Consider the following 25,026-nt stretch of genomic DNA (forward strand, 5'->3'; position numbering starts at 1 on the left):
TAAAAAAGGTGAAATACATTACATATACAATTTATTAGGTGATGGGAAATTCATGACTTTTTACCATGTTCTATTTTGTGGTAGTTCATAAATAGCCTAATGTAAATAAAAAATTTCATTCGTATATTCTATATAAATATTTAGCTTTTTTGGTAATATTAAAATTAAAAAAATTAAAACATTGAAAATTATCTCTTAATAATTAATTGATAGTTACTATAAAATCCATCTTCTTGTTTTTTTTTTTAAGGAATTGTGAAAATAAATATTTATTGTTATTTATTTTTCAGTATCGTCTTAAACCTTAAAAATGTGAAACCCATGTCATAAGAGACCGTTTCAAAATTTTTCTTGGGTACTTGTCAAAATATGATCATCGAAAAATTGACTTATCCTTTTTTTTTTCTACAAAAAGAAAATAGCATAACTGAAATTTTATTTATTGTCTTCTTTTACTAAAAAAACCAAAAGAGGCCACTAAATTCAAATCCATTAGCCAAGAGTATTAAAAACGCCTTACGTATTAAAAATAAGGGTCTATATATTATTAAAATCCCATAGAAATTTACGTATGGCATTTCCTTGTATGCAATTTGCCTTTAAATCCGACAATCAATCAATTTTTAATTTTTAAGATAGTTTTATGATGAATAACCCTGTGAATCAGATGCAAGAATAGACTAATGATACATTGTATCTTGAAAAAAATTAACAGTATAATTTAATCATTTTATGAACTTTTTTTTTCGTAAACTTATTTTATAGTTTTTACAAATATATATATAGTCTATATAAACAATTTGACCCCATCTTTTAAGTAACTAACTCCATTTATTTTTTGATTTGTTAAATTTGTTTTCTTAATTATACAAAGTATTTATCTTTTTTTAAACAAAGAATAAGTTATTTAATATTGGGAAATTACTGGAAATAACAAAAGTTATATTATTTCAAGGCCACGATAGAGATTAAAGACTGCTGCTGCTGCTAAAACCATGGTGGCTTTTCTTACAATAATTATTATTTGTTATATACTATTTTGAGTAGTTATTTGCTCATCATATAACTAACATATATATATATATATATAAATGTAAGAAGCCATTTAAAATATATTTATAAAGTTAAAAATGAATGAGAAAATAAAAACAACTGATAAATGAAATTCTTACATCACGAATTACAATGAAGTGTCTTCAAGAGGTCCTAAATAGATAAAAATGTGCACACTTGAATGTTTATTAAAAAACGTAAATAAAAAAAAGTACTTGGATTTTTGGGGATATTATTATAGGTGGAAAGATGCTACAAAACTGGAAAAAAAAGAAGTTAGATGAATATAAATCCCCCCTCGTTATTTCATAGCATCCTTTTTTTTGCGATGAATAAGACCGGTCTTGATGATGAAAAAAATCATCGTTGTATATAAAAAAGCCTTTTTCTCTCTTGTGAGAGAAGAAAGAGAGAGAGAAACAGGGAACGCTTCACAAGCGAAAGTATAATCGCCCCTTCTCCATGTATTATTTACTTACATTGGTCTCATAGAAAGTTATTTGCTGTGTTTCTCTTATTTACTCTTACAAATAATTTGTATTACACATCAATGATAATATTTTGTTCTTCTTTTTCATGAGACTGTAAAATCACTATATCCTTTTATTAATCCATTCGACTTGAATATAAATAATTACGCAACAATCACATGTTTCGGAAGGTACAAAATGAAGCTTTTGTTATTATAGATTAATCACATGGATGTTTAAATTAATGTATATTATCAAAAATAATTAAATTAAGATTAATCAATTGAAGGTAAAATATTACAAACGTAAGCAATCCAATGCATTCTTCAAAAATATACTTTGATAAAACCTAAATAATTTATTAATATTTTTACAAAATAAAGCTATTTATGATATATTTTTAACGAATAAACTTACGAACAAAAGTTCCAATATTACATAAGTGTTTAGTAGATTTTATCAATGAAGATAGACAAGCTATATATATAAATTAAGAATTGCCTTAGCGGCAATGAGGGCTTCCATGCGGCTTATAAATATTCATGGTTATAAATATTTTTTCAATATTTAAAGATTCAATTATGTATTCTATCATGAACAAATATAAAACATAAATTAAACATACTTAAACATAAATTAGTCTGATAATCAGTTTAAGAACTTTATGCTATGTACAAATAATTAATAACCTTTTTAAAACGGTGTGATGTTTCAATTGTGTTTTTCTCGACAAAAGCAATGTTTATAAAAAATAAATGTTTTTTCTTTAAATAATAACACCCATAAAAGTAAGTTTGTAATTTTCTGAAAAAAACGGCTTTAGTAATTTTATGGAAGGCGTTTTAGTAATTTTATTTTGTTTAATGGCATCCATAAATTTTTACGTTTGACTACTCAAACATTCATATCTCAAAAGTGAATAAATATATTTTTGTTATTAGTTATATAAATTACATTGATTGAAAAATAAAAACAATATTAGGGACTTTTGTAACTCTTTAATATGTTAAGAAATAAAAGGTTGCCAGAGCTTTTATATTTTTCTTTGTTCAATTACTTCTTTTATATATTAATTTAATTGTTTTAATTTTCCTCTTTCATTGATATTTTGTACATCTTGCAGGATTGCTTTCTTGTTGCTATAGATTTATATTTGTATATATATCATAAAAAAGTTGATCAAGCATGTCATTCTCATTTCTTTGTTAATAAATATTAAATACAGGGCTATGTAACCCTTCATTGGTCAAGTAACTACTTTAAAGATCCTTGCAAAATCCCTTTGTAACATCATCATAATGACATGAACTAAAATAGACACAAATAAATAATCAAAATAAATTTTTATGTGTTGCTAAAATTTTAATTTTAATATTATTCTGATCGTTTGAGCTATAAAGATATTATAAAATATTAACAATTTTAAAAATCAAATATATAAAACATGTTATGGAGTTTCTTTCTGACTTTTTGATTTTTTTTTTTTCACTTAAATCATGTTTAGTTGATAAATTTGCGTCATTTGATAACTAAATAGTTGTTCTAAAAGATGTCTTACATTTGTTTATTATCAAGGCTGAAAAATAATAGAAATCAGGGATTGAAAAATGCAATTATCATATTTGTTCACTTGCCCATTGTAAGTATAAAGGCTAGAGCTCTATAAGTCACTCTTTTTGATCAAGTGCCCGGATTGGGTATAAAGGCGAGTGCTCAGATAGTAGTTGTCTCTTTAGTTAATAGTAATTTTTCTAATTTGAAAAAGAAAAACAAACATTCCAAGATTATTTTCTTACTTTCCAAACCAAAAAAGTTACAGAAAAAATGTTTTTTGAGACGCCAGTCCCTTTTAAATTTTCAATATAACCCCTATCTATTCTCCTTGAGCTACAAATAATATTTTTTGTGTTTTGGGTACTAAATAAGACCCCTGCATTTGACCCCCTCCCGAAAATCGGTATCCCGTCTTTTTCCAGCTTAAAAAAGATACCCAAGCAAAGTTTCATGCTCCTAGGCCTAACGGTGTAGGTTCCCAAGAAGGACATACACAAACAAACTCTATTATAAATATAAAGATTAGTAAATAATATTGAAAAAAACTTCTGCCAATCTTTATTAAAAGCATTTGATCTAACAAGAAATACGTTATTTATTTATTATTAACATTTTAATAGGTTAAAACTATTTTGTACTTCTTACGTCATTGGCAAAATACGAAGACTTATTTGATGGAAAAGAAAAATACTTTTTTTTTGTTGCGTGGCACATACAAAAAGGTGTTTGGAAAAGGAAAACAAATTCAGTAATACAATTCATATTTTTGGTAAAAAATCAAAATTTCGTGTATTTAATTAGAAATACGTCTTTTAACCATGAAATATAGTACTTTGAGGACGTATTAAGGCGTTTGAGCAAATAAATAACACAATTTGATGTATTAAAAATTAATACTTAAAAAAATAAGTACAGGATAAAAAATATTATTGCAGATATGCAAATTAAATTACGTTATATACAAAGTTTTATTATCGATGAAAAAATGTTATATTATTTCCAGGAAATGAATTTTTTTCTTGCGTTTTTAGCTATTTTTAAACACTTTATAATAATCCCTCATAATTAAAAAGTATGTTGTTTGATAGTTGAAGCTTAAAATTTTTATTCAATTTTTCTTTTTCTTTATTCGACTACAAGACGATGAAGCACAAACATTATCTGCAAACAATAATTGATTGAATCAAAAGAACTATGCTTGTAGAGATCATGACTGTAAGCTTCAAAAAGTCAAAAAATTCAGGATCAACTCAAGGAGTTGATACAGAATAAAATGAAAATTGAGGGATTTAGAGAAGTCAAAATATCATGAAAGGAATACTTATGATGATATAATCTCTAATTAAGTAAATGGATCCAAATTTACACTCCGATTTTTCTCGTCTTACCCTCATCTAAAGGCATCTTTCCGGATTAAAATTTTTTAGGTCAGTCAGATGGTGTTCTGTTTCATAGCTCGATTCTCCAAATACTGTTATAGGTTTGTAATTTCCTTATAAAAACTATACCATGGAGAAATGTTCATATTAAAACTTGTTTTAAAAGATGTGAACTATAAAAAAACTATGTGTGGCCTGCCTTTATAGAGGGATTGATGACAATTAATTGTTCAATAAGCTTCATTTAATTAAATTATCGTAAATTCAATTAATCACTGAATTCATATTAAGTAAATAATTACTTGGGTTTATTTTTTTTTTTTCTGATTTATGCTTTAAAAGATGGAGTATGTCAATCAATACCTAATTTCGCCTGACAGTGTATTAAAATGTTTTTAATGACAGAAATTTAATACAAACATAAACTAATATGTTCGTAGTTGGGGGTTGGATAAAGGTAAGGATTTCTAAAGACGTGGGTTTTAATTTTTTTTTAATAAACATCCTTTTTTTTAACTCAGTTAGTGAACGGGGTAAAAAAGAATCCACAATAGGAAAACATATTTAATACATGAAAAACATTTAAACACTTAACAAAATGACGTCAATTAAATGTTGCATCAATTTTCTAACCATACCATTCATTTTGCACTCGGAAATATCAATTAAATACTAAAAATACTTCTACAAATATAAGGCATTGAGGAAAAATAAATCCTTATTTAAATCAATGTTCCATTTTTATTTTTGGTCAATGTTTTTATGAAATATCTATTATTTTATTCAATTTTTGGAAATCAAATTAGAACACATTAGTATCCATGTGGTTGCATACATTATACGTAATAATAGCTTGTACGGTGAGTTTTCTAAAAAAATATTATTTCCGAGGATCCCCTACATTATATTTTATTCTTGTGAATTCATAATCTAAACTTTGATAAATAATTATATAAACACAATACAGCAGTATGCGTTTCGAATTTGTTTCAAATCTGTACAATTGTAGTAATTTAAATAAATTATATGATAAAAACCCCAACATCGATTTAAATAGAAGAAGCGCTAATTACTTCTCTGCCATCGATTAATTATCATTCTACCTGATAGGTTATTCCTATTGGAAAATGCTCATTGATTGTTAAACAAACATAATTTCAGGCAAGAGCAGTGATATGATCCTTCATGTGACAGAAGAAGATACTTATCTGCTATAGCGATGCAAACAACTGAAAAGGAAGATTTGGGGAGTCTCTCAAAGGTCGAGTAGGAGAGCACAATAAATGAGAAACTTAAGCAAAGAAAACTGTAAGGCTCATTACAGTTCAATCAATCTCGAATCGAAAAATAAAGATGAGAACGGTGGTCTTCGTCCCATCAGAAACTTTAGATATTTTGCCAAAGGGTCCATAACGGTATAAATTATGTAGTTACTTCACAGAATTTTCCTTGTATATCAAGGACTATTCATACCTCCAATGGATATCAAGCCAAGTTATGAGAACCATAACAGATGACTAATAAGTCTCCTTCAACTAAATTTTTATTTTATTTTTCTAATATGAAACAATGCCATTTGAATATGTATTTTGGAATATCGGCCAATTGGCAAAATGCCTGGGAAATGTATAAAATTTCCAATAGATTAGTATAGACAATATCATATACCGGGTGGTCTATTGGAATCTAAACACTTACTTATTCATATTTCGATGAAGGCATAATCAATTAGTTACAAAGCAAAACTGACCTGAGTTCTCTATGATACGTATAAGTCGAGAAAATGACACTTGAACGTGATCAATGAATTTCCATTTGTGCATCTCCAGGACCACCATTAACCTTGCCAGCAAGTTCTGGGGGTTTCACACGAGACTTTCCATAGAGCTATCAAAAAATTTGTTGGAAAGAGCCTTGTGAAGGAGGCCACTTTTCAGAGCATCTAAGGAAACACATCTTTTCCTCTGTAGGACTCTTTTGAATGAGTTCTAAATGAGTCTTTTGAGTTTTTAGACCTTTTATTCACACTTTTGCCCCCCTTACATCACTGATGCTATTCCTATCGAACACCTTTTGGGTTCATTTCGAGGTGAAAACCTTCAATGTCGGGCATCCAAACACTGAGTCCCCAAAGCCACTGTTATCCAGAACTTGGACGCCATGACAGATGACTGCATCCGCAGAGAGTGCCAGACCTTCCCCCTAGAAATCATAAATTGGCCTCTAAGGACGGCTACATTAATTGTTAAGGGACCTCAGACCCACATATATTTATAGTATTAATTTTATTGAAATTTATCAGTCAATAAATAAATATATCTTAAAATCTAAACACACATAAATTTTAATGACAACATGATATAATTTATTTATTAGCTATCATTTAGTAGACCTATACGAAAATCATAACAATTTGAACTCTTTATATCTGACATGATTTAAGTACTAAACTTGTTTTATTTTAAATTTGGTCATAAAAGGTTGATTTTTTTATCACATTTTTAAATTGTAAAATGAGCTTCCATGAAAATATTTACAAATATATTTAAAACTTTTACCGATCAAGTCAATATACTTCTTTACATATTTATGTTGGATCCATTTTTAAAATATATTCAGATAACAAAAGCCATTACGTTATGAATATAAACTGTTAAATTATGCGTAGAAAGGGTTTTTAAGGATTCCATTCTCTCTTCTATGTAAAATATGCGTTTTTCAAAATCATTTTCCTATACTAACAATGGATAAATTTATATTTGTATTTGTTCATATATGACATCAATTACATATATCTGATTAAAATTTGCCAATGAGAAGAATTGTTTAAAAGAAAATTAACCAAATGGGAAACAATGAAGTTTTATCCAAAAAATGCTTAAAAGAAAATAATAATTTAGACAAAGGTACATTGGATATAGTTATTTTTGTTTTATGTAATTTTTTAAGATTCCAAAATATAGTAGAACATATTTGTCTTTTTATGAATGAAAATAAGATGAGGCTATAGATAATTATAAATTTTAATTGTCCTCTTTTATTTTCAATCAAATACTATTAAAAAAGTGGGGGGAAAGAAGTTAATTAGAAGCTTAATATTGTAAAATAAGCATTTTTTTGATAGAAGCAAGTACATTTTCAAAAACTCAATTGTTTTTTTTAATGACCATATTCCATCATGAATTATTTTTCTCCTATGTCAAATTTCCTAAGATTATTCAAATGACATGAACTTAATATAAAAAAATTTAGTTTATATTAATTTTTTCCCATATAAACAGTAATTTCCTAATTTTGTTAGTTACAGATAAAAATAGGGCACGCACATAAAAGATCCTTAACATCGTTTGCTTTTGATTCCTTCAAAAATTTTATGTATACTATAATATCTAATATATATGGACATACAATATTATTTCTATGTGATAGACAAATATTTCTCAATGGTTTGCCCGTGACTAAAGGTAAGTCAGGGATCTTTTACAGGTAGGTTGTAGAGATTTGATCAAAATTGTAAAGTTGTTTATCCTGCCTTTGCTGAATATTTCAATGTGTTAAATTAATAAATGATTTGTACGGAGGTTTTATTGTTTTTCTTTTAAATTGTTGTTTATTTTATTCGGTACCGGGAATACGGCAAAACTTAAATATCAATTTTAATCAAACTTTGTACAACAATTACTATGATGACAGTAAGAGACCATGAAATTTTTGAGATGTCAAAGTCAACGGAACATAAAATGTAAAAAATCCATAATTGACCATAATTTTAGAACAAATTGAGATAAATACTCACTTTCATTTTAGGCAGAGGGTTTTGGCTCTACCAAGTTTCCATATCATCTATTTACATGATTCCTAAGTTTGTATTAAAATAAAGCATATATAACTTTTTATTCAAAACTATATATTCGAGCAAATAACAAAAAATTGAAATCCTATGATGCATGATGTTTTGTTCTCATATTACTAAATATTCCAAATTTAAAAAAATAAAAACATTGCATCTAAAATTAGTTCATGTATATGAAAGTGCTCAAAATGTTAACCTCATGCACATGATATATGTATTCACTCCTTTATTGCATCGAAAGACTTGTTCTAATGCGTTCATATTAAAGAATAATTTATCCTTACACTACACAGCAATAAAGTTGGTTCAAAAACTTTATTAATGATGTTTAATGGGCTCATGGGTTTTATTTTTAAACCTATATTGATTTTTCAAATAATTAAATTAATTGATTTTTACTTATATGAAGTTTTCATTCATTGATTAAAGTTATTAATATTTATACTTAACATCCAGAAATGCATAAAAAAATACTGCTTTCTTAAAAAATAGTGTACCTTTGAAAGATAACATGTCAACCGATGACGTTATATTAATATTAATTCTTGGGTGCTAGTAACCCAAAAAAAAAAAAACATCAAGTGGGGTGATATTGACCAAGAGATCAATATTTGGCCGAAGTAATAGTCTATAAGACTTTTTTTCTACAACCAACGTTGAAGTGCTATAAATTTAACTACTGATGTAAATTGTCTGTATAGAATTGATAGTCTAAAGAGTGAACTTCCTTTCCCTCAGTCGTTATTTTTTAACTGCTGAGAAGTTAACTTCTTCTCCTAATGTATTCAATTATTTTCAAAACCAGATTGAACATTTGTGTGTGATCATAAAAGACAAAAATATCCTCAATGATTTGTTGTAGAATTATAATTGTTATTCACGGTTTGATATAGGATAGAATTAATGATTGGCATAATAGTAATTCTTGCCAATGTAGTTCTTTACTTACTTTTTCCCCTCTTATCTTTGTACAACTGATCAAATCACACGTCGTGACTGATAAATTATTTTCATTTACAATATTCTTTAAATTGTCAGCGTTACCATGTTTATTTTTGATTTATTCTTTCTGCATGCCCAAAATATACGAAATTTCCAAAACTAAATATAATTCTATAACTATCCTTGCAAACTTCTTGAATTTACTCTTTTAATTAGCTTAACAAGCTTAGTTTTTATTATGGGAAGAAAAAATTCCATGTTTCATGAAAGAAAGTGATTAAGTTAAATAATTTGTGGTATCTTCAAAACCGACATTAACGAAGGAATGAAATAGGAAGGACTAAAGAAACTTTAACAATTTTGCAGCTTTATTTATGTATTGTTTTTTTTCTTTACCGATTCTAGCAAATTATATCAAACGAGATATTAGATTATAGGCATGAAATTTAGGCAAATTGGAGTACATTATTTATTATTAAATATGTCTTTGGATTCTAATAAATGAATCGTTGTTTTTCATACTGATTTATTTATTTTATTTACTTCTTACAATTGATAAAATATAATCGAATTGAAATAACTATGTAGATATAATGACATTAAATCTTTTAATTGACTTTAATAGCATCGAAAATATTTCTGAATGTTCTATCATATAAGTAAAGTAGATAAGCTGTACTTGAATCACAATAGTTTGTCGCATAATTTTTTTTTAAATCTACATTAAATAATTTCTTAAAACATGAAACATCGATTTTTAAACATATATTATACGTTATACACAGGTTTTAGCTTTTTCTTCCATGTGGTTTATACTATCAGCTGCGTGTAATAGATGAAATAAAAAGAGATGAGAAAAGAGTCCAAATTGAGTTGAGAGTAAAAATTACGCTGTATAGAATATCATGAACAATATGATATTTTTGAGTGGTGGTACATCTGCTGTGAATTATAATACTTATTGAGTGCTAAAACGTTTTAATTTTCAAAATACGGATAAATGATGATTTAGAAAACTAACATATTGCTCTTTTTTTACATTTCTAATAATAAACAATATACAATAACTACGTTTCTCAAAGTAGGAGCAGCAGACCGTGTCAGGAGGACTGCCCAAAAAATAAGTACATACACAGATCATTTACGCAAAAAAAAAGTAATTTCAAGTTTTGTGTTTTTGACTAGACTAAGATTGTAAAAAGTTGAGACTGACTTAGTAACTGAACCTTAAAAAATTGTTCTCAAGAAAAATTTCCCAATTCTGGACCTAATCAAAAACTTGATGCTATTCTAACAAACGACACAAGAACCAAAATAGGTTTAACGACGACGAAAAATCTAGTATGAGTAATTTCATTGTATAAATTATACCTTTGATAAAATCAAGATTTTTGATCCAGACAATAAGATCATCAATCTTAAAACATAACGAGTATTATCTTTATAGTATAGAGTAGCAGTATTTTACATAAAGTTTGATCCTTATTTGTGTATGCAGTAACAATATTTAATCTACCGTTAACCGACAAAAAAAGGTTCGCATAAAGAACAATTAGAGCATTAAATTCTAAGCATAATTTGTTATGAACAGAAATACAAATAATTGACCTGGTAAATCTGACGATTTAAAGAGTATTTTAAAAGAAAGTGTACTAACTCTCATATTCTTTCATATCACCGAATGTTCCCTTGAAATATGAACACTTATTTGGATAAATAATAAATAAAAACAAATTTGAGCTTTCTAGCTTATGTACAAGTAGAAAAAATGACACTTAAACATGATCAACGAATTTTAATTCGTTTACTCCAAGGAAATGGGAGTCTCCAAGACCGCCGTGTACTCCGTCAGCAAGTCTGAACTGATAGAGAGGAAAAAGAACTCAGTCAAAAAGGCCAAATTGGACCTGGAAGATTTAAAGAAAAAATCCAAGGCCAATGAAGTCCATGAAATCCCATGCAAGAGATATGTGGGGTTCACACCAGCCTGCTCAGAGAGCTATCCAAAAAGTGGTAAAAAGAGACTCGTTATGGTAATGAGGCCACTTTTGACACCAGCAATGAAAGAACCCCATCTCTTCTATTGCAAGACTCCTTTTAATGAGCCTTTTCAGTTATTTTGAACTTTTTTCCATCACTTTTGGCCCACCTACAGCCCTGATGCCTCTTGGGTGCATATCAAAGGAAGGCCTGCAGTATCTGTCATCCAAACTTCGAGGCCCTCAAAGTCTATTTCAGCCAACACTGGGAGGCCATCATTGTGGCTAAGTGCGGCAACATTAATGCTTAGGAGAGCTCAGACACATATCTATTTATCGTATTAATTTTGTTGAAATTCTATTTTTAATGAATAAATTTTATCTTGTTGAACTTAAAACTTAAATAGATTTTAATAGATCACTAAGTTTTAGCTGCCAGCAGCTTTGAGAAGGGGGAGGAACGAGAGAAAAAAACATAGATCCTCCTCTGTATTTAACAATCACATAAATATGAAATACTATGATATTAATACTCAATTCTACTCTGATTTCATCAAAAAAATACTTAACAAATTATTAGTGTCACACTAAGTATTTCATGAAAGAGCAATTTATACTGAGATATTGTCTCTTCAAGAATTACAAAGTAATGATAAGAGCATGTAAAACAAAAAATAACATTTATATTGCCAAATACAAAAAAACTTGCACCCAAGAAAATGCTTAGAATTTACAATTTACATATCCCTACCTTTCCTTGAGGGTATATTTCTATCATAATTAAGAACAAAAGATTTGGTTTTTCCAAATATATAATTTTCTAAGCAAACAAATGACTATCATTATGACAAATTTACGTAGATACCATACATTCACAGAAGTACATTGGGGGAATCTGAAACTATGTCGAACAATAAAATAAATAGATAATCAATGATAAATAAGTTTATTTTATTTTTTCAAAGTCTATAAATGAGTATATTTAATCATAGAAATGGTTGCATAGTCAATACATACATTCATGAAACACATATAAAATATATGTGGAAACAAAATATAACATTCTAAGCATGTAATAAAGAGAACACTAAGAAAGTTACCAATAAAAAAAGCCATTACCCAAAAGTTTTTCTCTGCAAAGACATAATTATGGAACAATTTAGCTCAAAAGATCCTAATATTTTTCCTACAGTACTTTAATTAATATTATTTTTGTCAACTTCTGATTAATTTTAATTAATCTTCATTAGCACAATGCATACAATTAAACAAATCCATTGTACATATATATCAATGAATATTAATGTCAATTTACTTAATGTACAAATACTTAAAGAATTAGTGTTAATTAGATTTATTGACAAATGTTGTATCTACGGATACGTCAACCATTTTGTAGTCGGATTTTTATAACTTCATCATTATGTTTGTAATTCAATTCTTTTGATTCATACACAAAACAGTTTTATAAGAATAAAAGCCTTTCTTTTAGCAGTTTAGTAGCTTTTTCTGACTTTTTAAGTGAAAGGATAATTTTTTTTCAGATTTTTTTTTAGAAATTTTTAACCTTCCCAGGGTGTTTATCCGACTCAGTAATTAGTGATAGGTTATTCGTTATTAAGGACTGAAGACTGCAGTTCATCCTCAGTCCGGTCAAGTTCATCCTGCATATTAATTCTAAAACTTATAAGGTAAACCTTCACGAAACCTTATTTCCTTTATTTTTAATCAGTTCTAGCATTGATATTCCAAAACACAAAGAGTCTTTGACAAAGTTTTTAGATTCTTCCACTCAAGCAGCTGCTTTTTTCAAAAATATCGTTTTACGGGTAATAAAATGGTTGCTTCGTATGGATGTCCGTTATTTTCCGTTCTGCTCAAAAAACGTTACTATGTGGACAAAGTCTCAATTTATACATCTGTTTTCTTTCTTTTTTAGTTACGATACTTCAGTAGTTTCTTAGTTTTTAACCTTCTGTTAGTGAACTGGGATATTATAAGCCCTGTATTTAAAAAAAATCTTCTCATATCTTTCAATTTATATTTTATCGGCAATGTTTTTCAGTATGCTTCTGAAACAGCAATAAGATTATATGTAATTCTTTATTTATCTTAAAAAGGCCTTGTTTAGGATTTATTCGTAAATTTACAAATTTTTAATCAATTTAATAACCTTCCTTAAAGTCATTCCTTTATTTTTCCTTTTGATTACTTTGTTTTCCTACTTTTTCCAATGTGTGGCCTGAGGCATATAAGGTTATTTTTCCTATTACTGTTTTTTGATTAAACTGTTTTTATTTTTTCCACACCGAATATTTTGTTTAATAATTAATAAATAAAAAAAAATTATTATCTAAAGCAACAAAATGTATTATTCATTTCTTCAACTTGTATTTAAGATTATGAGTTTCAAAGTATATTTATACCGGTAAAAAACCATTATTTTAATACTCTATGTAACAATTACAAAGTACTAATAAATTTTGTATGCCTAAAATATTAGATTTACAGTTGACATGCCCATTACCAAAGAAAAGAACTACCTTAATTCGTAAAGAAACACCAGAGGGTTAAAAAATTCAAATGTTGTATTTGTGTAATTTACTTTTTTTTAATTTTTTGTATTTATAAAATACAATAATTTTTTTTTTTTTTTTTCGATTTGATTAAAATAATTTATTTGGTTTTGTAACTACTTATTTGTACATTATTTTAAAGCTTGAAAGAATAAAGAAATATTATTTTAAATAGTACTTTACTATCAAAAAAGAAAATAACAATTCTAAGATATTTCTTTTGAAGAGTTTTATTTAAAGAATTAATAACAGTTTTACATGCAATGAGCTACATATCAAATTTCAAATTTATAAAAAATTTAGAAACTGATACCTTTTATTTTTTTAACTCCTTTATCCTGTAATTCAGGAAAAAAATAGACAAACATACAACATCTAGAATTAACATTGGCATGCCTTTCAACATGTTCTCGGTCTCAGAGTGCATATTCATAATATATTGAAGACGGGCAAATTCAGAAAACTATCTTTGTTTTCTATATCCTCTTCTTGGAGCTTCATCGAGATGCCTCGGACAGTGAATCTCTGAAGACGCTTTGTAAAGTGGAAGATGATATCAATACTCTTATTATTGATTGGCTTATTCGGAATCATGCGGAATTGTATTGTTACATTACTTTTTGATGATAATCCGAGTGGCCCTTTTACTGTTTTCGTAAGAACAAAACTCATTTTTGTAATATACAAAATGAATGTTTGTTCTCAAAAACACCTCTTACGAAAGTATATACAAATATACCAATTTGTATAAGACCGTGTACTTCATTTATTTTTGTAGCAGATATTTGTATTGGCAGATAAACCAATAAGTTTTTTACATTTCAGTTTTGATCGAGATGATATTTCCTAAATTGTGGTTTATTTCACTAGGTTGAAGTAACCTAGGTCACGAGGAATTGTTATATTAACAAAACTCTGGATTTTATATTCATTCATTTATAATCCAAACCTTTTACCGAATATTTTTAATAATTCCCCATATTTTAATTTGCCAATCAATATTGCACCCTCTTAGAAAGACATTTTCATCATCTACGCAAAACATTTTGGCCATTTTTTGCCCCCATATTATTCGCCTCTAATCTCGACATTAACATTGTTTTGTTGTCGAGCGAAGCTCAAAAAAAAAAAAAACATTGGATTAACAGGCACCCCTTGTCTTACTTTCTACTTTAACCTCACTGCAGACTATTTCTGATATCAATGATGATTTTGTTTCATTCCCCAAGTTTTTTAGAGCAACACAGAAGACTTAAAGATAATTCATCTTTGTTCATTCATCCATGAAGAAATGTTCCACTGTATTGAATTCTTTTTAAAAATCACAAAGAATCACTGCTATGAGATATTTTCATATCAATTTAGACTGAATTACATTGTTACATCTATTATTTAAATTGAGTTTTTTAAAGCTCATTATTTCTAAATTGATTTTAATTTGCCTGATATACAATCAGAATAAATTTTGTACTCGGTTTCTAGCATCGTGATTGGTCTTCCATTTTTAATATTAATCTGTATTTTTTCTTTCTTTCTTTTTTATCTTTGAAGAGCCCTGAGTCTGTTAAAGAGTTTTGCAATGTATACAATTAATTGTGGAAAATACTTATAAATTTCATTTGTGAATCCAGTTATATACGTACCTTGGTATATTTTTACTTTAACATTTATATATAAATATTCCCGGATTTTGAAAGAAGTAAATTTCCTTGTCAAATCCTTCTGCTCTTTTTCAGATATTATATTTTTTCCCCCATTGTTCTTTTAGTTTCAATTTCTTAGTATGTAGTATTAATAACATTTATAAATTCATATTTTTTTTATTTGTGTTGCATTTTTTTGTATGCTCTGTCGAAGTGATTCTAAATATATTAATTTAGTCTGTTTTTTTGTTTTTTCTATGTTTTTTAATAGACTAACATTTTTTGAATTTATAAATTTTATAATTGATGAATGTTTCCAATTCTTCAAATAATATGAAATTAAAAATTATCTGTTTCTCCTATTCTTCTTCTCACCCTTACCACAAAAAGTTAAAACTGTAACTTCTTACTCATTTTTTCTTGTAATGGTCATGCAAGGAATAATCAATTGAATTATGTGTAGTTATTTTAAACTTATCTAACATAACCATATTGGATAGTAAAAATTATCTATCCATTTTTTTGATGGTTTCCTTCCATAGTTCTATTTGAAGATCGATGCTTACTAATTTGAAAAGTCCATTAATTTTTTTTCTTTCTTTAGATCTTGAATTCTTTAGTCTGGGGGATTCCAATTTTTTCTGCCATATTGAAGTTACTGTATATTAAGACCCTTTCTTCCTTAAAATTACATTTACACTTTATTACCGAACGACCTAATCGGAAGAAATTATTTTCTTGAAGTTTATGTAAGTAGGTTCTATACTCGGTCATTCCTCGAAAAGTAAATATACGTATTGTAAATAGACTTTATAAAGAGTTTCTAGGTCATACGGAGAAATAGTAATACAAATGATCTTTAATTATACTTAATCTGTCCAACTCCTTCTGACCAATTAAATAAAAAATGTTAGTCCCCATAAAAAAATTCGACATTTTTTCTATTATAAAAATAGAATTTGCGGTTAATCCAAGTTTGATCAATATTGTTACAGTCATATGATGGATAATTTGAATATTTCAAAAACATCGATTAATGAAAATAGTATCGAACTGATAGACAATTTCGAGAAAATGTAATCCTTGTTTCATCTTGCAGGTTAAAATCTACTGTCTTCCACTTTTTCCTATGAAAAATACCTCATATTGAGATTTTTCAGACTAGAACCTTTTTGACTTTCAAAAATAGACCTAAGCATTAGAAAATGTATTTAAAAAAAAGACATTTTTCGCTGAAAATGTCTTGTGGACAAAGGTTATCTTTTTGACCCAGTTATTATAAATTATATTTTACAGGTCCGTTCAAGTAAATCTCAACCAATTTATATACATTTTGAACAATAAGGAAAGCATTAAACTTGGGCATTACAATTTTAAAGTAAGAGGACGAGCCTTAGCTTTAAGTTAGTGTCAGAATTATTATTTCAAAACAAGTATTTTCGATAAAGGAGACCCGGAGGAACTCCCTTTGAATTTGTTTACGTGAGACACAACCTAGGGTATGTGAAGAAGATGCTCGGATATCCAAAGAGCACAGTCTACGACGTATACAACCACTGGAAGAAGAAGGGGGCATATATGAGAAAAGCCTACAAGTTTTGGACTGATAAAAAATTAACTCTTGGATTCCACGTAGGCCTGAAACTGTACAGGAAGTTATCTCATGTTACTATCATTAACATTTTTGTCAAACATCCCTATGTAAGCTATGAAACAGTCTACAAGGCCATAAAAACTCACCTGAGGATTAAGTCATACCGCCTCTACAAAAGTAATTTCCTTAAAGATGAAATGAATTCCACCTGGGCTGGCCACGGAAGATAATTTCTCAATGATTTGAAGTACCATGGAAATGGAATTATCTTATATTTGGATGAGAAACAATATACCATCAACATATTCACAATATGCAGAACGACAGATACCAGGCCACAGAGAGAACAAATATTTCCTGCATCATTAAAATCAAGTTTCCCACCAGCATCATGACCCAGGGGGAGGGATTGAGAGCAACATCAGTGTTATACCCCCCTTCTTCTTTAAGTGGTGATCGGTACCCTAAACACGTGTCTGATCACGTGATACCTTAGATTTAAGTTGAGTTCAAAAGTATCTAGTTCCATTTTCAACAAGTTTCGTCCCCCTCTCACTCGGAAACAAGGTCAGAAACTTGTTTAAATAAGAGAAGGTATCATTTTTAAAGCCCCACACCTGTCCCTATAACTCACACCCCCTATATTTATCCCATGGATTACTTGCTTCAGGAGGAGTTAGAGATGAATGTTTCTGCCAATTCACAAAACAGGAGCGACTTTTTGAAGGCCTCCATCATCAAGTATTGTATCAAAGTCTCCCTTGGTTTAGCCTACAAGTTCGTTATCGAGCGAATGATAGGCGAAAATGGCGAGTACATTCAATGGTATTTAATATTATAATTAGAACTTGTAAATAAAATTTCAAATATATAATGCTTCCCTTATTGATCAGGATACAGTTGAAGATAGTTTGGATTTCCTGAACGACCCTTTATATTATTAATAATTTTAGAAAATCCTATAGATATATATGGAACCCCAAAGGAATATTGATATAAATACTTATAGAGACAAATATGATCACATTAGACAGAAAACAAAAGTACCCTAATTCAAGAATCAGTAGATTTAGAACGACAAAGATATTTGAAACGCAATATACATTAACGTTACCCAAAAGTAACGTGTTATAATATTCTTGACAAGGAAAAATTGTAATATCCCGAGTTTCAAAAAGATACATCGGAATAACATGATATCGATGAATTTGTGACTCATCTTTAAATATAAAATATACTGTTTTTGCTGAATATGATAGATAATATTAAGAATGAATGTTTCTTATTGGCTAAAGGTAGAAACAAATTACGAATCATCTTTACAACATTAATTTGATAACTGTTATTCTTAATGTATCTACTAATGAAAAAAAATCAGCTTAATGAGTCATAAGCGTTGTTTATATGTATTTTTTTGTAACTAAAGTGACACCGTTTTGCACCGTCTTGTGGCAAAATAATACAACTAATTTCTACAAACCTTATTCCACTTACTATTCCAATATTCCATTAGAAGTGCATTTTTTTGCACCTGAAATAAAATAAATTGCAATTTTCACCCATTCATTTGTTAGCCAATAACTTTTTTGATTTTTAATAAATTTAAGAAACGTAGTTATTTTTATAGTTGTTTTCAAAACACCAATTACTGATTCATAAATAAATAACCCCCTTATCTAGTCTCTTTAAGCTGTAAAAACGGTTTTTGTGTTTTGGTAAGTCCCCTGATATGACCTCCCAAAAATTGACATCCCCAATTTAGCCTGTCTAGGCGGTCTCAAAAGAAGACACATGCAAAATTTCAGCCTTCTGGGTTCAATGGTGTGGGTACGTATAAAAACATCTACACATACACAACCTCTCTTTTATATGTATACAGATTTAACGCAACAAATTCAGAAAAAGATTGACTCCTCCTTTTATAAAAAAAAAAAAAAATAAGAAAATAGAAAACAAGAAAAAACGTAAATCCCAGAAAACCTAAATCAATTTTAAGTATCAAATTCACGCACTACATACTTTATCCCTAGATTCATTTGGCTTCAAATTGTGAATAGAAAAGGATTTAGCTTTTCCATACTTCTCAATAGGAATATGTTTCCTTAATTTGCGTATCACCGTGAACCGGCCAGTATAATAGGGAGTAAGATATGATCTTATTGGAAGGCTTAAGATAAATACTTCCTTGGCTTTTCATAATTTTGAGTGTTTGGTGTCTGTGCGCGGCTGGATTTTGTTTTTTGTTTTGTTTAAATATTGTAATAAGTATTATACTCTCTTGTAACTCCTTTTTCCCACGGCAATACTGTTCCAGTAGAACGAATTCATTCACCGAAAACTAGTTTTGCCGGTGAGAATTTTTCTCAAAATTTCGCGGTTGTACATAAATCCACCATTATTCTAGGCAACACTTCCCCCTGCTTTGACCAAACTCAATGATTTTGCAATAAACAGCTTCTTTAAAGGTACAACGTTCCCGTTCTATCAACCTATTTCCTTTCGGATGATAAGGAGTAGTTAAAATATTTTTTATATTCAAAGTTTTTACAGTATTTTTCTCAGGTAATAGAAGGGAACTGTCCTCCTCGATCAGTATTTAGACATTTTGAATAACAAATGTGGCAAACCAGTTGCATTCCAACTATGAAATAATAATTTAATTGTTTCCCGAACGTATTGGATAAACTTTGAGCCACTTTTTAATTCTGTCGATGACTGTTAATGTTATTGGTTTCCCTTCACTTTGGGAAAAGAACCTATAAGATCTAAACTTAAATGATTATTTTTTTTGGGGAAGATTCAATCTGTTCATAAGGTAATTTAACTCCCTTAGACTTCAAGATGTCAATAAATATTAAGTGTCAAATTCAAGCACTACATTACTTAGTATTTAAATTTATTCACTGATTTAAATTGGTTGAATAATTTTGTCAAAAAAAACCTAAAAAATAATTTTAATTTTTAAATAATTGGGCATCTGTTAACAATTGAAGTGGCATTTAAACTGTATATAATAATGTATATGCCTTATTTCTTTGTTTGAATTTCGTGTATTTAAAAAGTTGATTCATTATTCCAAATTTGTTAGTACTTTGTATGTCTTCCAATATAATATTTCATTAACTAATAATACAACAATATACAATAATTCTGAAAAATATGAAAAAAAAGGTAAAAATTCGTAACTTAGTGAATATAGATTCTAAAAATGCATTTTTAGCAATTTTGCATTAAATAGTTTTGATAGACTTTTTATTAACATATAAAAAATGTAAAAAAATATGTTTTGCTAAAATTGTTCTATGGAGCAAAAAAAGTTAGAAAGTTTGATGGTCCACGTATAGCCTTTGTTTTACATTTTCAGAAAGGGAAGATAAAACTTTCTTATGTTATTCTCTCTTTTTTCTCCATAAGGTAGCTATAAATGTTTTTATATGTGAAAATAATGTTTGAGATAATTAATAAATGCAAAATAATGAGTAATGCCGTATTTTAATCCTTATTGGCGAAATACATAACTAATGTTTCCTTATCACATATTGAACAAGTTGAGCATCCTAAAGATGACATTGTAGAAATATGAAATTTTGCAAAAGAAATTCTTATACAATATGACAACCTTTCCCTACTAACTCTGATCGAAATTCGAAAAAAGTTGAAAAATAAAATGTTCGAATACTTAATGTTAATTTAAGAAATTTTTTCTAACCAAAATACAATTATTCCCCTATAGAATAAGTGTTAATATAAGTTATATATACTATTTCCACCATATTGGTTTTTTGTCAAGCATTTACATTTATAACATATACAATTTTTTGACTAATAACAAACTTCCTTGCTCTTGTTTATTGTTTTACATAATCCTCAAATATTATTATTATAAAATAACTTTCTAGTTAAGTAAAGGTCAACTTGACTATTTCGTTTTAATACTTGGACATACTCAGTGTATATAAACGACTTCAAAATCCGAAGCTATTATCTTATATTTAGTAATAAGTCCGTTTTTGGAGTCATCAGACATGGAATCCAAAATGGTCAACCATAAAAGCTTTAAACTTTGTAACTCAATGTGTAAAATAATCAAACATGATCCGGTAGTGCTTTTTGTTACTCCAAGATTATCAACAGGCAGCTTTTGACCCCCCCAAAAAAAAAAAAAAAAAACCTCGTTTATTTATATATATCCTTCACTCTGTCTCTTTCCCCTTTCTCCTCCATTTTTCTGTTTTCCTCTACCTTCATTCTTTGTTCCGATTCATCCATAGTCAGCTCTGTAATACGGCATCCTTTGCTAATTATTGAGATAAAATTCAATGAAATTTTTGCCGTTCTATTGTTCTGATTAAATTATTCAAATTTGGAATAGAAGCTATATTGGTTAGAAGGTACGTGTTCACCAAGCAGAGTAGGAGCATTTGATATGCTGTATTATATATTTATAAATATTAACTAACATATGTAAGATATTCACAGACGCCAATAATTTCATCTCCAGTAATAATATACATTAATAAATTGTTATTTGTTGAGTTTGATTGATATATTAATTTACATTCAAATTATTGAAATCCTATAAAAAACATATTTTTATCCTAATTATATATTAATCAACTAACCATTTATTTTCTGTCAAAGATTAATATTCCATTATAAGGAAAATAATCATCAAATTTTATTTGTTTAGCCCCAGAATTATCATGAATATTTAATATTGAGGTATCTTAAATAATAATAAGAAATCAATATCGATCAAATACTTGCTCCAAATTGATCCAAACTCATTTTGGATTGTTAGCCAAATAAAGCTGTTTCTGATCTCAAGTGGGTCGGTTAGTAAAATCATTGCATAATTAAAAAAAGATAACAATAATTCTAGATTTTATCTTTTTTGCATTAGTCACAAATAATAATAATTAGTGCAAAGAAGATTAAATCAATTTAAAAAAACTTAATTATATGAATTTTTCATTTGTTATTTACAAAGACATATTGGTATTGAAGGTGTAGGGCTAAAGGAAAAAATAATGATTCAATTGCAGCAAACAGACGATAGACCAAAACAAATGCTACCATCTAATACCGTTAATTCCACTACAGTGTTGCTTTCATGTTGTTTACGAACATAAAACACTTTGTCCTTAATGCACAATATAAAAATTGCAAATTTGAAATAAAGATAGAGTGAATTCATTCATTTGTTTTAACCCATTACTTCCCGAGTTAGAAATCGTTTGAATTTTTTAATGAAATTTTGTAAAGTAGCTTCTCTTAGTATGTATATTAATATTCAAAATCATTTTTTTATTAAAATTGTCATATGTGCCGTTGGTGGGCACGTACATATATAAGTACGTATCTCCTACAAAAATATTATACTTATAAATTAAAATTATGGTATGATAATTAATAGGATTATGACTTATTTTCGTTTTTTTTCCCATGTTAACTTTATTACGATAGAAATAATGAAACATTTTATGATACATATTACTGAAAATTATTTACATGTGTTGATTACAGTTTTTTTTTTGAAAAAAATTAGCACACAAACCTACGTCACCCTATTTGTATCTATGTATGCATATTGACGAATAAGATGCACAAACATTTCGTTTATTTGTTTTGACAATAAGATGCCTACTTGTCGTAAAGTACAAAAATATTTATCTAAATGCTTTAAGTTTGGCAAAATAATAGTGTGGATATTTTCACATGATTGGTTACCTAGGATTTGGTACATACTCGTGTAAAATCAATTTTAAAGATATTTTGTTTCTCCTTTGAATTTAAAATTACACTATTATTTTTATAATGATGCCATACATAAACAATTTTCACATTTAGAAACTAATAATAAAATAACTATACCATTTTTTCTTTCTAAACTTTTGCATAGATTGAAAACATATTATCAAGAAGGTCAACCCATCCATAGTGTTGTTGTAAATCTTGCAGAAATGAGGCTGATTTACTACCAGATTATTTGTTCGTATCTCTAGAATAATTATTGCACTTTCCAATCGGATCTTTAGCAATGAAACTGTTTACAATTTAAACTGGTCTGTACGTCCTTTCAAAAAATGATGACTTTATCATTATCGTTTAAAATGCACTTTCGTACCTCTCTTTTCATTGATTATTTTATTAATGGGACGTAAATTGAATTGCGTGTATTGGATTTAACAGTACCTAGTAATCCAACTTTTTTTTAAAACTACAAGTTGTCCATGAGGTCAAAAATAATAAAAAGGTTATTTATGACAACCTTACAACCTTTATATATATATATTTTTTCAATTAGTCCATAAATAACATCTCTCCTTTATCCCAATTCATGACTATTTTATTGTGCTTTGGCTCCTTCATAAAAAATGCTATGAAGAAGCTAGCCGGAAGATGAACCTAAAACTTCTTAGACCATAATAGTGTTGGATTTGATTTGGCGTATTTTTTCATACTGTAGGGTTGAAAGTACTTGAACATGGATTCATTCACACAAATATATTAAGACATTTCCACATATTTTTTCCGTTTATGGCTTCAAAGAGCATTGAAACTTTCCAAAAAGGATCATAGAGTTTCGAATAATTGTTGTTGGCAAAATGTGTTATAGTATCATTTTATTTTTATACGGTGGAATTTTACTTTGAATTGCAAAATTTGTAAACGGACTGTTTTCTTATAGAATTTTTAATTCGTTTTAACTTTAGGGTATCAGTTGAAAGATGATTTTCTCGTTCTATCTGTTTAGAAATAAAAAAAAAAAAGAACCATATGATATACATCTATGTTTACATGTACTTGTTATTTGCTTTTTTACAAACATGGGTCGAGTTTCATGGAAATTGGTCTTTTCATTTTCGTTTAAGTAATCTTGATGATGAGTACAAAGCTTGGTATCGGAGTTGAAAAAATCTTTTTGAAGACAATTGCGATTTTTTTCTATTGCTTCATCGATATCCCAATTTTTATCGGTTTGCTCATGAGGATCTTCGAATGGAACTACATAAACACTTGTAGATGCACCTGGAGGGTTAACCCCCAAAAGCGAAAGAATCTGTTGAAGATTCAAATTTTAATTTATAATTATAAGGTATAATTAATTTCAACGTCGATGTTAATTAATGGATGTTAAGGTTTTTTTAGATAAACTTCAAAAATTAAAACTTTGCAAAAGCATGTAGGAAAAATAAAATATTTCTAAAGTACATTTCCAAACGTACATATATGTACAAGATTTAGGCATTATTAAATAATAATAATTCTTAAATAAATCTGTAGTAAAAAAAAATTAATGTATTAGGCACATATCAATACCTAATTTTAAAAGATTAAAATCAATAATGAGGTGTATGCCTATTCTTTTTAAAGCTCAGAATATTCGACCTTGCTACATCAAAACCCTAAAATATTATTTCAAATCTCCATAAATACATTTGTTTTTATAAAATAAAAAACATCAACGTGAAAAATATAAATTTAGTTTTTAAAAAGCAAGTTATTAGTATTTTAAATTAAAAAAAATATCAAATAATTTGCTTAGTGACAACTATTTTATCATTTTTCTTAGTAGTTGTTGTAAAATAAATGAAGTAAGAATAAATATATAGAGTTTTATAATGTATTTTATAAAATCAAATCGATTATCGTCTGACTTATACATATAAAAAGTTGACAGATTTGAGTATAAAAAAATAAAACATGTAGCAAGTTAAAAAAAAATTATGCGCAATAAAAAAATACTATTAATACCATTATGATCCTAATATTAAAATGACATATTTTGATCTATAATATGCATAAGTTAAAAAATTAATAAAATCCAAATCTTTAGTTTTTTTTTTAATTGACTTGACTCCGATATGGTTTTTCAAATATAATCAATCAATTTTAAATTATTTTGTTGTGCCAATCATTTTTTGATACTTGATATATAATTTGCAGCACTTTCAATGGATTATTCACTATATTTTGTTA

The 25,026-nt window shown here is 27.8% G+C and overlaps 2 protein-coding genes across 2 annotated transcripts in view; both read right to left on the bottom strand.

Annotated features, from left to right (window-relative positions):
• Positions 1-1,294, bottom strand: part of LOC139905854 (uncharacterized) — a 64,414-nt gene extending 63,120 nt beyond the window's left edge. Inside the window, exon 1 of the mRNA XM_071889626.1 lies at positions 1,173-1,294. The gene's annotated coding sequence lies outside the window, so the exon portion shown is untranslated. The remainder of the gene's footprint in view (positions 1-1,172) is intronic.
• The window catches only part of LOC121120605 (atrial natriuretic peptide receptor 1), a 339,724-nt gene that overhangs the window by 164,427 nt on the left and 150,271 nt on the right, over positions 1-25,026 (bottom strand). The window lies entirely within an intron of this gene.

Source organism: Lepeophtheirus salmonis, chromosome 6 (genome assembly GCF_016086655.4).
Source record: "Lepeophtheirus salmonis chromosome 6, UVic_Lsal_1.4, whole genome shotgun sequence".
Taxonomy (NCBI): domain Eukaryota; kingdom Metazoa; phylum Arthropoda; class Copepoda; order Siphonostomatoida; family Caligidae; genus Lepeophtheirus; species Lepeophtheirus salmonis.